This window comes from Rhipicephalus sanguineus, chromosome 4 (genome assembly GCF_013339695.2).
Source record: "Rhipicephalus sanguineus isolate Rsan-2018 chromosome 4, BIME_Rsan_1.4, whole genome shotgun sequence".
In the NCBI taxonomy this organism is placed as follows: Eukaryota; Metazoa; Arthropoda; class Arachnida; order Ixodida; family Ixodidae; genus Rhipicephalus; species Rhipicephalus sanguineus.
This window is the reverse complement of record NC_051179.1, coordinates 90,029,465-90,045,271: the sequence shown is the minus strand read 5'-3', so window position 1 is coordinate 90,045,271 and position 15,807 is coordinate 90,029,465. Positions and strand designations below refer to the sequence as shown.

General features: G+C 45.4%; 1 long non-coding RNA gene across 1 annotated transcript; it reads right to left on the bottom strand.

The window, feature by feature from the left end:
* Positions 1-716: 716 nt before the first annotated feature.
* Positions 717-15,504, bottom strand: LOC119390406 (uncharacterized). The gene is made up of 3 exons (XR_005183309.2): positions 15,274-15,504; positions 3,253-3,344; positions 717-765 (listed from the first exon to the last, which is right to left on the bottom strand). It is a non-coding gene; the product is annotated as an uncharacterized LOC119390406 (long non-coding RNA).
* Between the last annotated feature and the right edge of the window lie 303 nt (positions 15,505-15,807).

Genomic DNA, 15,807 nt, shown 5'->3' with positions numbered 1-15,807 from the left:
ATGATAATTGCATCGATCACGTTTTTTTCTGATACTGTTATTATTACTTCAGAAAACTGTTTGCTTCAGTAAGTTCCCTCCGCCCTTGTCATGAGAACACGAATTGAGCAAGAAATGACCAAATAGCGCAGGAACTTCAATGTGTACAACTCGGGTTTGACAATGAAGAAATGTTGAACGCCAACTGTAAGTGTAAATGATCCTGAAAATTCTACGATATGTAATGGAACTGCAGGGTAGTTTTTTGATTATACATGTGAAGAAGTGCGTGAGAAAGGGGAGCGTGGAAGAATGAATGAATGAATGAATGAATGAATCAATCAATCAATCAATCTCCCAAGGATACTTGGTCGATACAGACAAAACGCCATCTATCACGAAGAAAGGTCTTAAAAATAGTTCAGCGTACACTCAGAACTGTATTTGCTTGCCTAGACGGGTTAAAAGACAGTTGGTTATCTTTGTACAATAGTGGCTGGCAAACGCAAACCATTTGTCCTAAATGCTGAAAGACGGTGTGAAGGAAAGTTCGCAATTTCGTGGCGTAATAAAGCTATAGTAGCGGAGCCAATCACTGTAAATGATATCCTCATCGTATTCTAAACTGTAAAAAGGTAGCAGGAACGAAGAGCAGTTCATTTTTCAAATTTTTTATTGGCACCGAAAGGCGAAAACGGCTCCGACATTTTTTTTTTTTTTTTTTTTTTGCCGCGGCCTTTCATGTTTCAGGCTTTCTGGAAGCTTCCATGGCTCAAGCACCAGAGACTGAAAAGAAAAAAGAGGAACATGCTGTTAGGTTCATACGTTAAAGCTCAGGGAATGTGAGTAGTCGAAAAGCGCCCAAAGTTTCTATAGGCTGCATTCACAGAATCTACTTCGCGAACCAGTGTGCCGAGGTTTCCAATGAGACGCTTAATGCGTCCTCGCTCTGCCGCCTGCTAGCTTTATGCCGGGCGTTAAAAAAAGCAAACAATCTGGAAAGGCTCTCGTATCGCGTTTGACTTCCATGCCAGCACCAGCGTTTATTAAAATGGAAAACATTTATTTTGAAGCGATCTCAAGCATTCCCTCTGTAGTCTCATGCCACACTGTTCGGCGTGACTAAATTCTCTTCCGTGTATAGACCAGAACACAGCGAATTCCATGCGCATCGCCATATTTGCATCGCGCGTCGCGCCATCTATCGCACACGCGAGGAAACAACGTGCGCGGGCTGCCACGCTAGCAGACGCCGCACAGAGCAAACGTGAAACTCCCGAAACTCAGCCCTACGGAGAGCGTGTTTCGCGTCTTTTCTGGCCTGGACATTTTCGCTGATTTTATTGGAACATCAAGAACATCTTGCTCATGCAAGTCCACAATGTATACAGTACGTGCTGAGTGGGCTGCGGAAGCAACCTCGTCGGATACGTACGCTGTTACATTTGTAAAAAAACGTTCTCGCTGTAGTACGCGTGAATCGTAATCGCAGTGCAGCTCGCGAAAGAGTGAAACGATGTTTTGTTGCCCCATATTACAAGTTGTGCACAAAGTTTTGTGAAAGCTCATCATTTCAGCATTCATCGCGTAATAATTAGAGTACGCTTTACGGGTAGTTTCGCGGAACGTAATTTTTGTTTCACGAGCGCTCTTACAATAATGCGTCTTGCTCACAAAAGCGTGCTATCAGAGAGTATCACCTGCAGTGACGTTCATCGATCCCTTTTGGAAGCTATCTGCGCGATTTTATTCTTGTAACGATGGTGTTTTACAAGCGAAACTGTGCTACTATTAGTTAAGCCGGTTAGCTACGTCTGCGACGTAAAGGACACTGGCGCGAGTACTCTTTACTTACGTGCCAATATATGTATTATGTGCAGCTGGATGCGTCGTGTCCAAATAAATTTGGGGACATCGAACACTGCAGTGAAAGCACGAAATTCTGGCCAGCTGTTGAGGAGCACCGTGCCATTTATTACCTTTCGAAGACGAAATCTCGAAGGCGTGGATGCCATCAAAAGCACTAAAGCTTAATACTACGTTGAAAGTGGCAAAGCATGCTGATTTCTTGTGCTTGAAAGCACTACCTTGCACTACATTTTCGTCAAAGGAAACGCTCGAAGGTATGAAGTGCACCCCCACACAAAGCTCGCGCCTGCCTTCAACCCAGCTGCGTGTCACGCAAATTAGGTTCGCAAAACGAAATAGGTGGGCACCACACTGCAGAATACACGCATTTAGTGTACTTACTCGAGCATTTTCACTCGGCTCCTAGTTTTTTTGCTTGAATCACAGTTATCCACTCGCGGCGAAGCTGAAAATACCGCACCGGCACTATTTCCGTGGCGCGTCGTATAATCGTCGCAGACAACGCTATTATCCTCTTGTTGCGCTGCTTGTTTTGGCATCCAAAGACGACGCAGTAGTGCCCAGACGAGCTCTTATACGCTGAAGCGGCGTGAACGGGTACTTTTTTGCACTTTAAAGCTTCAGAACTGCAGCTTGCCCTGTTTACTTAGTGCAGCCGGCGCGCGCCTCGGCAGCCCGGTCAGCCCGGCGTCTGGGTGCGAGAGTATCCGCTCGGCTCGCCAGCAGCCTGGGTGCGAGACAGGCGTGCTCTGGTGTATCTACGTTCGCGTTAATGCAGCCTTCCGCAGTACTATTCTCTGCCCATAAAGTAGGGCATAAATTAACAGCGGGAGAAGTGATGTCACCTCCGATCTGTAGGTTAAGTGCGCTTGATTGATTAGCATATATAACGCACAAGTATGACTGTTAGCTGAAGTAACGCGGTTTTATATTCAGAGATGTACGAAATCAAGGCACGCAGTTTTGTCGGCACGAAGAAGGAAGGAATACAAAAGGGAGAAGGCAGGGAGGTTAACCAGACAGCAGTCCGGTTGGCTACCCTCCATGAGGCCAAAGGCGGAGGGCAGCTCGATTGTAAGCAGTGCCGGGTTGAATACAGGAACCTCTCGCTCTCGCATGAAATGCTTTTCTGCATAGCAATAAGCCATAATTATTGGGCCTGTAATTGCGAAAGCGAGGCTTATGCTGAACGTAGACTACGCAGAACACGCAATGCGCGTCATCAAGTCGCGTGATTTCGACACGACGAAAAATAGAAACACCTTACGGGTACATATCGGCAGTGCATACAACCAGAGTTGAGTGCTTGCGCGCAAGTTAACGAATTTCACACTGCGTGACCTACGGAGGTTTAGCCGACACTCAAAAATATAAACTCTACGAAATAGACCGGGGTATACACACCTCCCGCAGTGCGAGGTCCTACATCTTGCACCTGTCACAGGGGCATCCGCCGCGGGCACACTTGCACTGCGTGGTACACACGCACCTGGGATCTGCGACGAGTAAAGAAGGACGGAAACGAACAATAAGACACAGTGCGTGCTGCCAAAACAATCACAGGTCCGTGAGTCACGTCATCGTTTCATATTGTGTTTCCCCGGAGATACATGTATTGTTGGAAGTTGACTGCATATAGCAAAAACCGATAAAGCGATAGATAAGGCGCTATGGAAACGTATGTACCTGCATTACGCGGGCTTTGTATAGGGCGTAATTTATATTGCGCTGCTTCGCGGAATTGAAACAGAAGCGCACGAGATTGTTTTGTATGCTCTATTTTGTCATAATGACCGGGGGTACAGTGTGTGTGGTCCAAACGTTATCATGTCCGGTGGGTCCAAATTCGCTGACAATTTCGAATTGTGAGGGTTTTGCGGGTGTGCAATGTGTAGGCGAATAAGGCTGAAGTTTCATTTATCATTTGTAGGAGAAGCGCTCGCCTTCGTCTTGAGTGCAAAGCAGGAGAGGTAATTATGTGCGAGTATCACTCTCGTTCACGTCAAACGAATGAAGCAAAATAAGTGGGGAGGAATGTAGCCTCTGTCAGTTTCAGCCGTGTTGCTACGCGGTTATTGAGCTCACTTTATCTTGCCGCTAAGAAGAGCGTCAATAGTGCCTAAAATGCCGCCCCTTTGACATGTCGACATGCATGCATGTTTATAACGGGAATGGCAGTTGGTCTGTATAGACCAACATGCATTGTCACATGAGCTAAATTGGTAGTAGTAAATATAGTTAAATAGATGCTTTACACTATATCAAGGTGGCTGTACAAAGCCACGCACAGGGTCGTTATTTGCGCAGTTTTTTTTTTTGCTATAGCCTTTAATCGAGCACCTTAACAAATCACACGAGCCCCGGTTTAGCCAATACGACAAGGACTTTGTGCAATGTCCATAGAGATATATGCAGACGCCGCGGGGGCCACCCTAGATCAAAGGCACTGCGCCGTTTCTCCGTTTTGCAGCTCGTGTGATATTTCAATAAAACAGTATTGATGGCGTTATTATTGTCACGGTATACTTGAAAACTTTACTTTTCATGCTTTTCGCGACATTAGTCGATCGTACTTCAAGTGAAAAAATTAACGAGTCACGGCGGCCGCGTTGTGTACTCTATGTCAAATGACTAAGCTACTTCTACGTCCTCAGAACATATTTTTTTTTTCAGGTAGCTCGTAAAATAGCCCTTGCTGCATCTTGATTTCTATACTGTCGCCGATGCACCTGTACTCGTACTATAACCACGTCATAGCATATTTAGTATAAATATTAATATAGGAACGCGGTGGAGAGTTTGTGCAACATGCACTACCTCAGAATCGCACCCATTTAACCGCATGTTCCCACTACTCAGACGCCGACAGCTTCGGCGAGTACATGGCTGCCCTGAATGTTGAGCATGCGCGCAATGACGCGCATGGCGGCTCTGTTAAGTGTGCTCCTGCGCTTGAGTATTGCAACAGATTGACATTTGTTAACCGTAAGCAATGTAAGCCGTCAACCGCGATGCGTTGTGTTAACCGTAATGCTAACCGTATAACCAATGCGTTGTCCGACACCCAATGTAAATTTTTCTATGCGCGTTTAGAAGAATGCCTAGATAGTGGAAGTGGTATTCATGTGCTTAATTCGCAAGGCTATGCAAACGCGTGACTCTTGCCTCCTCTGCCATCCCCCAGTGTGCAAGCGTGAAGTGCTTTTAGGTTGGGAAGAGCAACGTAGCGGCTGAGACCGAGCCGCCCACCCTTTGCCAGGGTTTGTGACACATGCGGGTGGTTGTTCTACATTTGCGGCTCAGTCGAAGTGGATCTGTCTCCTCCAATTCAATTAAGCGCACGTCTCTGCAAGGTGATTCCGATAGCAACTCTCCTTCCTTTCTAAGTGCATTCATCAATGACCATCCGATATCCCCAGTGGAAGCAACGGAAACATTGGCAGCATGTGGGGACAGCAGTTCTTGCCAAAGCAAGCCGCCTATATGTCGGCTTGAGAAAAAAGAGCTAAACGGATCGCGAGACCACTTGAGGCGGTCGGTGTATCAACGTCCATTGTGTGGGTATCATTAGACAGATGAGCCGATAATACCGCCTGGAATTTGAATAGTCTATAGGTACACACTAAACATTTTTACACCCTTAAGGGTGTAAATCGGCTTGTCGCCAGACGGACACCCTTAGGGTGTTATTGACAACACCCTTCAATTAGGGTGTTAATTTAACACCCTAGAGAAAGGGTGTTCAGCAAAAATTTTGTGGGGTGTTAGGGTGTTAGCTCGTATTAACACCCTTTCGTATGGGTGTTGGAAGGGTGTACACCATTCATTTCGCGTGATGTTTAATGGCCGAAACAGAAGCTTCAGGTGGTCACAAAGGGCGTCATGCATGTGTTCCTGCGGATATCATTAATTCGGGGTGTACTACCGAGTCTGTTTCCTTTGCACAAACGCGTCTTCATATTGGTTTGGCAAAGGTCGTGTTCGCATAAGGAAGGCTTGGTTGGAGAGACACCCCGAATTAGTGGAATCTGCAGTGGTCCATGCATAAGCCTCGTGTGTCCATCTGAAGCTTCAAATTCCGTCATCACCCACTTGTGCTGCATATTAAGGATCATGAAATGAAATCAGAAGTAGCACACACATATACATATGTATATACAACTTCATGTACGAGCATATGTACAAAGGAATGCCTAATATGGCTTGCACATCCAGTCACACTGGTCTGCCAGACATAACGCTTGATTTTCAAAAAAAAAGTAAAATATTTATTGTCTGCTGTGATACAGAAAGGTATGAAAAATTGGAAAAAAAAAACAGACATGGGTAATTATCAAACTTCTTTTACGTACAACAAAATTTGCATGTTGTGTGCACTTTGACAACAAACAAACATAAACTGACCGAACCTGCCAATGAGGGTGCCTGACACTTGAAAACAATTTGTTTGTGTATGAAAAATAAATTTGAAAGAATGTAAACTTCAGTTTTTATGGCCTTGCAAAAAAAAACCACAATGGAAACTTTAACGAAGGCGATACCAAAACTCGAATTCTAATACGGTAACTGAATCCTACTATGCATTTTTTTACATAGCATTGTATTAAAAAGCCATTGTGAAAAGCAGGCCCATAGCCAGAAATTTTTTTCGAGGAGGGAGGGGGGAGGAGGCATTTGCTGAAAGCCCTGAAAAACACTCATTTTCATATTTTTTTCGGTAAAACATCCCCCTCCGTCAGAATTTCAGGAAGGGGGGGGAAGGTGTGGCCCCCTCTGCCTCCTGGCTATATACGGGCCTTGTGCAAAGTATATGTGATGCTTCGATACTGAATATAATGGAGAGGACGAAATAGTATTCCAAGAATACAACTTTGCTTCAAAATAGTTTTCGAGCCAGTAGCTTCATTGCATTGTAAATATTTTGTTCAGTAGGTTGATCCCATCAATGGAAATCTCTGCACCAGCATTTCAGTACTATATACTTCTAAAATGTTTTCTAATGTCAACGCACAACTACAATATAAAAAAAAATCACGTCAACTGTGGGGAGTTGTACAGTGAAACGACAGCTTTACGTTACTATACCAGTGTTCAAAGTTATGGTTGATGGTTTTCTTAAAGTTCAGCACTGGAAAGAATGTGAAAACCACCTTTGCAGACATGTATCCAGGGGGACACAAAGTGAGACAATTGTAATTGCTGTCAGCCACCAAATTAGCTAAGATTCAATACTGAACATTTTAGTGACTGCAGCAAGCGGGCACGTTTGTACTGAAAAGTTGGAACCAGTCTCTTTTCTACACGGTTCCACTAGAAAGAATTCCAGCATGTCTGTGCTCGAGATATCTCGCTGCAAAGTTTGATGGCGGATTGCATAATCACGCATGCAGGGCGGTGTGGACCGGCGCAATCTTCCTCCGTGATGTGACGAGCAGTAATTGCTTGCTATCGCCAGTCGGTAGTAACAGCGTGGGGGGAGGGGGAGGGGCTTAGCGCCAGCGCTCACCGTCTTGCATGTATAATAATACAAATCGCAATGAAAATTTGCAGCAAGATATCTCGCAGCACAGACATGCTAGAAGAATTCTTCTAAGTGGAACTGCGTAGAAAAGCGACCGCCTCCAACTTTTCAATACAAAAATGCCCGCATGCTGAAGTCACTAAGAAGTACTTCATTCAATCATAGTTAACTGGGCGGCTGACAGCGATAATTATTGTCTCACTGTGACTCCATGGATACATAACTTATCAGCAAAGGTGATTATAACGTACCTCCCGGTGCTGAAATAAAAAAAAGCAATAAAGCTGACTTCTGAACACCCTGTATTCTGCTCTTGATGAAGTAAAAAATCAACCCAAAATCAACCAAGAGCACAACTGCACTATAGCCCCAGTGAATATAAATCACCAAACTTTAAACTTCTTGCATAAAGTTGCAGTAATGCAAGTTGAACGCCTCTTTCAAGTGGTACAAAATACTGAAATTTTTGGGCGAACATTACTAGAGGTGACAGGAGTTGAAGCTTGTGTTTCTTGGTACTGCGCTGCTTTTAACGAAAACCTATACACAGAGGCACAGAAATACATAACAGCGCTCTGCTGCTCTGTCCATAAGTGTATCAGTGCAGACATCACATTCTGTGCTATGATTTGATACTAGTGCAGCATCATTACGGTTCTTAAAGCAGAACTTCTTGTCGTAAATGTTGCACATAATTTTCAAGAGAAACAGTTTCACCACAGAGTGCAAGTTGAACATCAGAATTAAAATTCACCAGCACAAAATTTACCCAGCAATTAAAATAATGAATTCGTTATTAAGATGTCTTGAATAGCAAAAAAATCTAAACCATTCTTACTGTGCTCGAAAACTAACAACAGACCTTCGCATGATATAAGCACTAAAAATATAATCCAAGCAAACAGATGCTGAAAATCGCCCGTTGTACTAAAAATTGTAAAACTGAAACAGGCGTTTTCATACAGCAAGCGGTTTCATCGTCCTTAACAGAAAATGTTCATATTTGACCTCGAGATAGGGGAAATCCGCAAAACCGCACGTAGATGCACTTGGACTCATTGGAACACCACTGTCTACTTGATGCAGCACATGACACCTCTGAAATACCACTGTCAGTAGATGGAGCACAAGGGATTGCAAGAATGTCACCCTGCATTGAAAAATAAAAGGCATAGTGAGTGTGTACTGCATATGCACCTCGTACTGCAGCGCAAACACAATGGTAAACATGTGTTCGCTATTTATTGTGTCCTTGTGTGTTCGCGCACTAATACAACGTGAATACTCACAAACTTCCTCAGACCCGTTCACTACAGTATATCGCTCATTAATGTCCATGTACACGGCAGAAAATTGTGTGGCAGTGTGATGGCATGCATAATCAGTTGCGCAGGGAACAAACGGCAAAGGGAACAAAGCTGATGCTATGGGCGCTACTGGTCTCCCTGTGCATTAGAAAAAGAAGGAGCACACAGTGGTGAAGCTTTTCTACAGCTGCTTTTGTTTTCCGAGCTGGAAAAAATTGTTTATATGGAGCACCTACTAGCTATGTGATCTACCTAGGCGAGCTATTGTGCTGTAATAACTTTCATATACGCAACAAATGAAACCAACAGACAATTATTAAGTAATAACTGCTTTATTAAGCGAAGGAAGGTTGATTTAATTGGCTGTTAGTTTCATTTGGTTCTGTCTAACAAAGAAACTAGCCCTCGAACAACTACTCTCCTTTAATAACAATTATAGTTGTGTGCTTGATCGGTAGTACATAGGTGTGTGCAAGTATTCGGAATCTCGAATACGAGTCGAATATTTCCGTTATATATTAATTATTAGCATAATGGACTAAAGAAATGCGAAATCGCGCTTTTCCGGGACAAATGAAGACCTTTCAGTCTACGCATTTTTGTTTTTCAAGTAAGACATCACTAACACGTAATCGTTCTAAGCCTACTAAGGTTAAAACGTAATTGCGACGAATCGCCAACCAAGACTATACCCTGTCGTAGTGGCTGGCCGTATGCATACCGTTTGGCGCATGCCGCGATCACGATTTGTCGCGGAAAGATTAACCGCGCCCCTCAACTCGTGATATGGCCGACGCCACGGAAAAGGTCTTTCGTCCTTTGGGAAAGCGAAAGGACTATCACTAAGTGTGACTTCAGCGCCAATGCACGCGGCAACACCGTTACAGATAAACACCGGAAAGCACGAAAAACACGATTACGGCCATATATGAACTTGCCAGTACGGCACAGCCCTATCACCATCAGAAAATGAAGCCATCTGCCACAGCGCTGTTGTATGCGTGCTGCACGGCTTAAATAGGTGACGAGCCAAATGCACCTGACCGCCATTGGCTGCCACCTTCGTTCCTTGTGATGAACCGCGAAGTGCGCGTCCGTCGCGGAAACTAAAACAGCTGGCTCTCGCGGCGTCGACCCAGCAAGATACTTTCCACACCCGCGGCACCTGCGCTCTGATAGGAGAGGAGCGGGTACGAAGAATATTCTACAACATGGGGTTGACATCCTGAGGCCTGCGGGGCAGTATTATGTGGCCCCCGACACAAGGTCAGGATCTCTTCCCCCCTCCTCTTTTCACCACCTATCTAAGGGCCGACATGGCAGTTTTGACCATAAATGGGGTTAGACAAGAACAAAACTTGCTTGCAGTTGGCATTACAACGATTGTTTGTAAACTGAAACCTTAGGAGATGCGTGCTAAACACAAACGTGAATTTTATTCGTTTTGTAAATCATTGTTCGTTCCATGAATTCCTTCGCTTTGACTGCAAACCGTCCATAAAGCTGAGTACATGGGCCGTCAAAATAAGTTGCCGGTCTTGCACAGGCCGAAAGGGGAGGACCAACCGGTTGGAAAACGTGAAACTGCACGTGTCAAAGATCATGATGTGTGTGTGCGGGAAGCGACACCCGAAACAGCCCAACGCGGAGAAAACACGAACAAGTAGCGGCAGCGAGTGTTTCGTTTATTTAAGTTTTCTTTACAGATTTTTCCTGTTAAGCGTGCAGCTTAACACAGGCGTTATGAGTCACCAAGCAGCCCAGCTGTAGACCCTGTTGCATTATAAAACCTAGGTAGGTGTCCCGCCGCATTGTGCGAGCTCAGGCACACATTCACTTACATCCGAGTATTACACACGCACTTTGTGATAGTGACAAAATGGTTGTGCGCAGCGGTCCACAGCCAAATGTAACAGGAAGCGCCTAACAGCCGCTTCCCGACACCGCGGACGGCGCACTTTCGACGCTGAAACGTTTCGCTTCACGAAGGCAGAGAACAAGGCGCGGAATCGAAGCGCGGCCGGCGCGACAGCAAACAACGAAAGGACGAAAGAGTTCAGAACAGCGCGTGCTGCGCCTGCGCTATGTTCGTCGCAGGCGGCAGCGGCCGCCGAGCTTCCATGTTCCATTTAGCAGTGAACCGCTCAATACATACAATGACACCTGACACAAACGCTAAGCACCAACATAAAAGAAGAAACAGGTACTCGCCTGGAACATTCGAAATGACAAGATCCCATACCGCCAACAATGGCGTCACAATGGCACGGCTGAATCTCGACGTATCCATTTTCGACAGCGTACAGCCACTTTCACTGAGAAGACGCATGGCTAACGCACAACGTAGGGGCAACAGCTTAGACCACACCACGCGCATATCAATCACAGTTGCGCAACATATAAATTAACACATCGCTGCACACGAACGAAAACCAAACTATACCGCACGGCGACGCACAACCACAGCCAAGCGCGAACGAAGCCGGAGCATAGCGCGGCCGGAGCGGCGCGCGGCTTCCAGGCTAAAACACCCCACGTGATTCTACGCGCCGTCACGTGACTGCCGATCGTTTTCATCGCCGGGAGCGCTAGGAGCAAAGAAGGGAGCGCACAGCCTTGGCTTCCGAGATGGACGGTGCGCTATCTCGGAGGCGATGGCATAGTTTGTAAGAATGGCAGACTGGGCTTGTTGGTTTAGCAAATTTGAAGTGTAAGGCGCGGCAACGACAACGGACAGTACACACACACTTGTGACAGCGCATGATGGGCATATAAACTGTGATGTTTTCGAAATGAACATTGTTGAAAGTGGCGCTCTGTGTGTGTAGCTTCACTTCAAATACGATGTCATAGCGTGCGTAGTAGTGATGCAGAACTATCGATGGTACTATCGATACTATCGATAGCTGAGTCACTATCGAACTATCGATAGTGAAAAATACTATCGATAGCGCTATCGATAGTAAAACATTCGATGGTACTATGGATAGTATAAAATCAACAGCGCGGACTCACTGCAGAGTAAACTTGGTTCCCCGCTCTCGTGGTACATAGGGGAGCCGGAGGAGCAGGCTGAAGGGCAAGAAAGTTGACATGATTGAGTTCTTCACCAGAGTGCTTTGCTGATACATGATTATAAAGTCAAACTGTTCAGCTGTAGTGGAAAGGAAGCCTTCACATGTGACGGGACTGCGCGGCTTCAAGTTGATATTGCATTTTATGATTTCAATAAAAAAAAATATCAAGAAGTTAATTGTAAGGTGTAACTGGTTGCTTTTGGATACGAATTTATTGATGGATATATTCCACCATTTTCACTGCGGAAATAATTAATTTCTCTGCCAAAAATTGCTCATAAATTACGCGCAGCTGGTAGTAGACTATCGCAAATATCTTCGCAATATGGCCGGCCAGCAACCACATCATTATTCACACCACTATCGATAGTATCGTCACGTGGTTGTGACGGTGAAGAATGCTGCAGCAAGACTGGGAAATACGGAGTTCTTTATTTGGGCGAACTTGTGCCCAGAAAATCAAAGCTCATGATACAAGCGATACGTGCTGCGCACTGATAGCGGCGGGAGCAGTCGTCAGCTGTTGAGTAATCTGATCATCGGTGGAACGCGTCGTCCTTTATACATCAGTCATCAAACCTTCCAGCGTTATATCGCTGGCGCTCGCGTAAGCTCTCGAATAAACTTGACTATTCGCGTCCGGCGCGTAATCTTAGCAGAATGATCTCAAACAATTGGGAAGCTTCTCAAACACTAGGGCGCGGTCTGCGTCAAACGTTGCTAACAGTCCTTGTGGGTGAAACCCGAATAAGTCAAAACAAAGCAACAAACACGCGTAGCAGTAACATCGCTAGTAATATTACGATGGTACTACCGACTGCACTTTTTGCAACAGTTTGTCGATAGTAGCACTATCGATAGTTTGTTTACACTATCGATAGTTTAAACAAAACTATCGATACTATCGATAGTCAATTTACCGATAGTTTTGCATCACTAGTGCGTAGGTCTCGCTCTCTCCCGTAGTTGCCGTCGTCTTTTCTCCCTCTTGAGCGGTGGGATGGGAGTTGGCAGTGCGTTCGTCGTGCCGTGCATTCAGGCATCATTGGGTTTACAGCATATGACTTGCACTTACTCTCATGCCGTAAGTTTTACGAGCATGCGCGGTCATGCGCGCGCTACGCTTAATCGGTGCAGCATGTGAGGCGACATGTGTACATGCATGGAGTTCGCGGTGTCCTAGAAACTCTCTTACCAAAGGTTTGCGCACGATGGCAGCAGGGAGGAAAGGGGGGGGGGGGCAGCAGCTTTCCAAAGTAATCCGTAAGCGGACGCCAATTCTGTCCCATACATTTACTCTGTCGAACCTCTCACGTCATCTTTAACGCGCAGGGTTACGGCTGCGTATGCTCTTCGACAATAATAGCAACCGAGGACCTTCGACGTTGAATTCGAAGCACAATTTACTTCCTACCGTTATCCCCGGAGGCCGTCGGGAGAAGCACGCCATCGCTTCATTTTCATTTTTGCATCCATGGTTGAGCTTGTTTTGTTCTTTTAGGACTCGACAAAGAGGTTGCTGTGGTGAGACATGCCCCCCCCCCCCCCCCCACTGATGGAGAACTCTGAGCACGCGTATGTTCTCATCTTCCTCGTTCGGTAGCGAGGTGCTAACATTATTGCTACTCATGTGGGTCCCCTTAAAGTGACATTCAATTCCTTCCGAATCTTTGCTTTCCTTTTCCAAGTGCTTCTGTGCGGAAATCATTAACGTGGAGGAATTGTGCGGCCAGTTCTTGGCATGGTATATGTAACCGATAATGATTTCCCTGCAGGTTTCCCATGCATGGATGAGTGGTACGAATTCGGGTGTCGAAAAGTTAGCTTCCATAATGTTTACGTTAGCTGGCTAATAATACCGCAAGGCTAGTGTCATTGTGTCCCATCTTGTTTAATGAACCTCAGTGAGGCCTCGGCTTACTCTAATGTTTGTGGAAGAAAAATTCATAGCGCAGATACATTTCCCAATGCACGCGCTTAAACAAGTGAGTCGTGAAACTTTATGCATCAGTGTGTAATGTATGTATATATTTATGTATGTCAGAATTGCGTGCTCTATGTTGTATACATTCCACATGTACAATTGTACTATATTATCCTATATCTTGGTCTGTTCAAAGTAATTCTTTTTTGTCTCTCTTATTGGATAAGTGAACAGGTAATTAAAAGCGTTCATACCGCAACTTGTAAACAGTGTTCATGCCGGCGGGAAGTTTTCTCTCCCACTTACAGCTTTATATCCAGAAAGGCTTTGTATAAATTCAACATTTGTTTTAAATTGCTTCTACATTTGTATAATCGCTGGCAATAGCTCGTATAAATGTTCATGCGGTTGGCATATATTGTGGAAAATATGAAACGGTAGGGCACACCTCGAGCCTGTGCAAAAGAAGTGTTTGCTGCTTTTCTTGTACATTTTCTCGAGTCTTGTAGTATTTTGTGAAGCAATGATACTTCGTCATTTCTCTATGTGAAAATAAAATATCACGAGAACTAACATTGTGCCAATAGCTCCACCATTTCCTTGTTTCTCTAATGTCACTGACATCGTAACCTTAGAAAAGGCAGTACAACAACAGACGCATTGCGCAATGCACGCGATTTTAATATGCATGCATGGATGCAGCTTAATGCTTCAATGTGCACCCTTACGTTCTTCCGTTAACACCCTTATGAAAGACATTAACACCCTTTTTCCGCGCACACCCTTCTCTTAGGGTGTACATAGAGCAAAAAGGGTGTTGTACAATGCGAAAAGGGGTGTTAATGTCATTAACACCCTTTTTACACCCTTAAGGGTGTAAAAGTGTTTAGTGTGTACGCGATGATAAGCACTGGCGAGATGCCTGCAGTAGACTGCTCGGCAGTTTCGAAGCGATGGTAGAACCGTGCGCTTGTCGCATATTCGAGTGACAATGGCTCAACCAGGCTTCTGATGTGAGGAGAAAATGCGGCAAAAGCGTGCCACTCATGAGATTTCTGTTACTGCGTACTAGCCATTTCTAAGAGTCGATGAAGTGGCAGTGTTGGATGCTGGCAGCAATGACGACGTGTGTTCGCTTTTCTTCGGTGACGCAATGATCAAGACATTTCAGTTTTTAGGTGAAGTGAGTTCCACGTTTCACTTCGGTGATAATTGTGAGTCGTGATGGTTTGTTTATAAGTGTCCTACGGCGCTTCCTACAGCGTCTGTTGTGTGTAGCCACCACTGGTCAGTGCATGCGGTCATGTCGACTAGTGTTAATGCCACTACGGCCATTCATGTGTGACTACGATTCTTCCGTGAAAGCCAAAGTTTCGAACGCAGTGGAAGTCCGGACACAACGCGCATTAAGAAAAGCATAGGCAAGCTAAAATGAAGAAAGGGCCCTTTGTCGGCAAGTTTGATGAAGAAAGCAAAAGCTACACACGGTAGCGCACCACATTTCGCAACTTCTATAAAAAAAACAACACTTTTCGTAGGGCGTCTGCTTTGTACATTTACCAAGTCCAAGTGACATTTAAAAATCATGTAGCTTACCTCCGCACTTGCATGCCATCCTCTCCAAAAGCTTCGACACTCTTCAAAACTCTTCTCGCTCTTAATCTACGGACTTTAATGATGTTTACCAGGTCGACAACGCATTTATAGCCACAACGCGGGGTTACGTGGTGCCGCGTGCAAAGAAAAGGGCCCGATTGGCTGTGGCGTTCGTGGGGCCGTGCGCACGATTGTGGGTCCGCGCGCAAACGAATTAGCCAATGGAAAACACAGCTGCCTAGATAAAGTTGCAGCGGCCGCACCGCATGACGGGTAGATTGTGAGCGAGGTGATTATACTTCAAGCCGCTCTTCCGGCAAAGAGAGGTTGTGATTATGCCTACCTGCGGTACTCGCCGCTGCGCGTCACCACTGTACATGTGGCCGCAAGACAAACCGCTGCTGCTTGCCTAATTGAGTGTGTTATCGAGGCATTCCAACGAGGTCATTCAATGCGCTCCAGTGACAAGCGTACTGGTTTCCCAAACAGGATGTCCTGATGGGGCGTAACAGTATGCACTGATAACACGCCAGC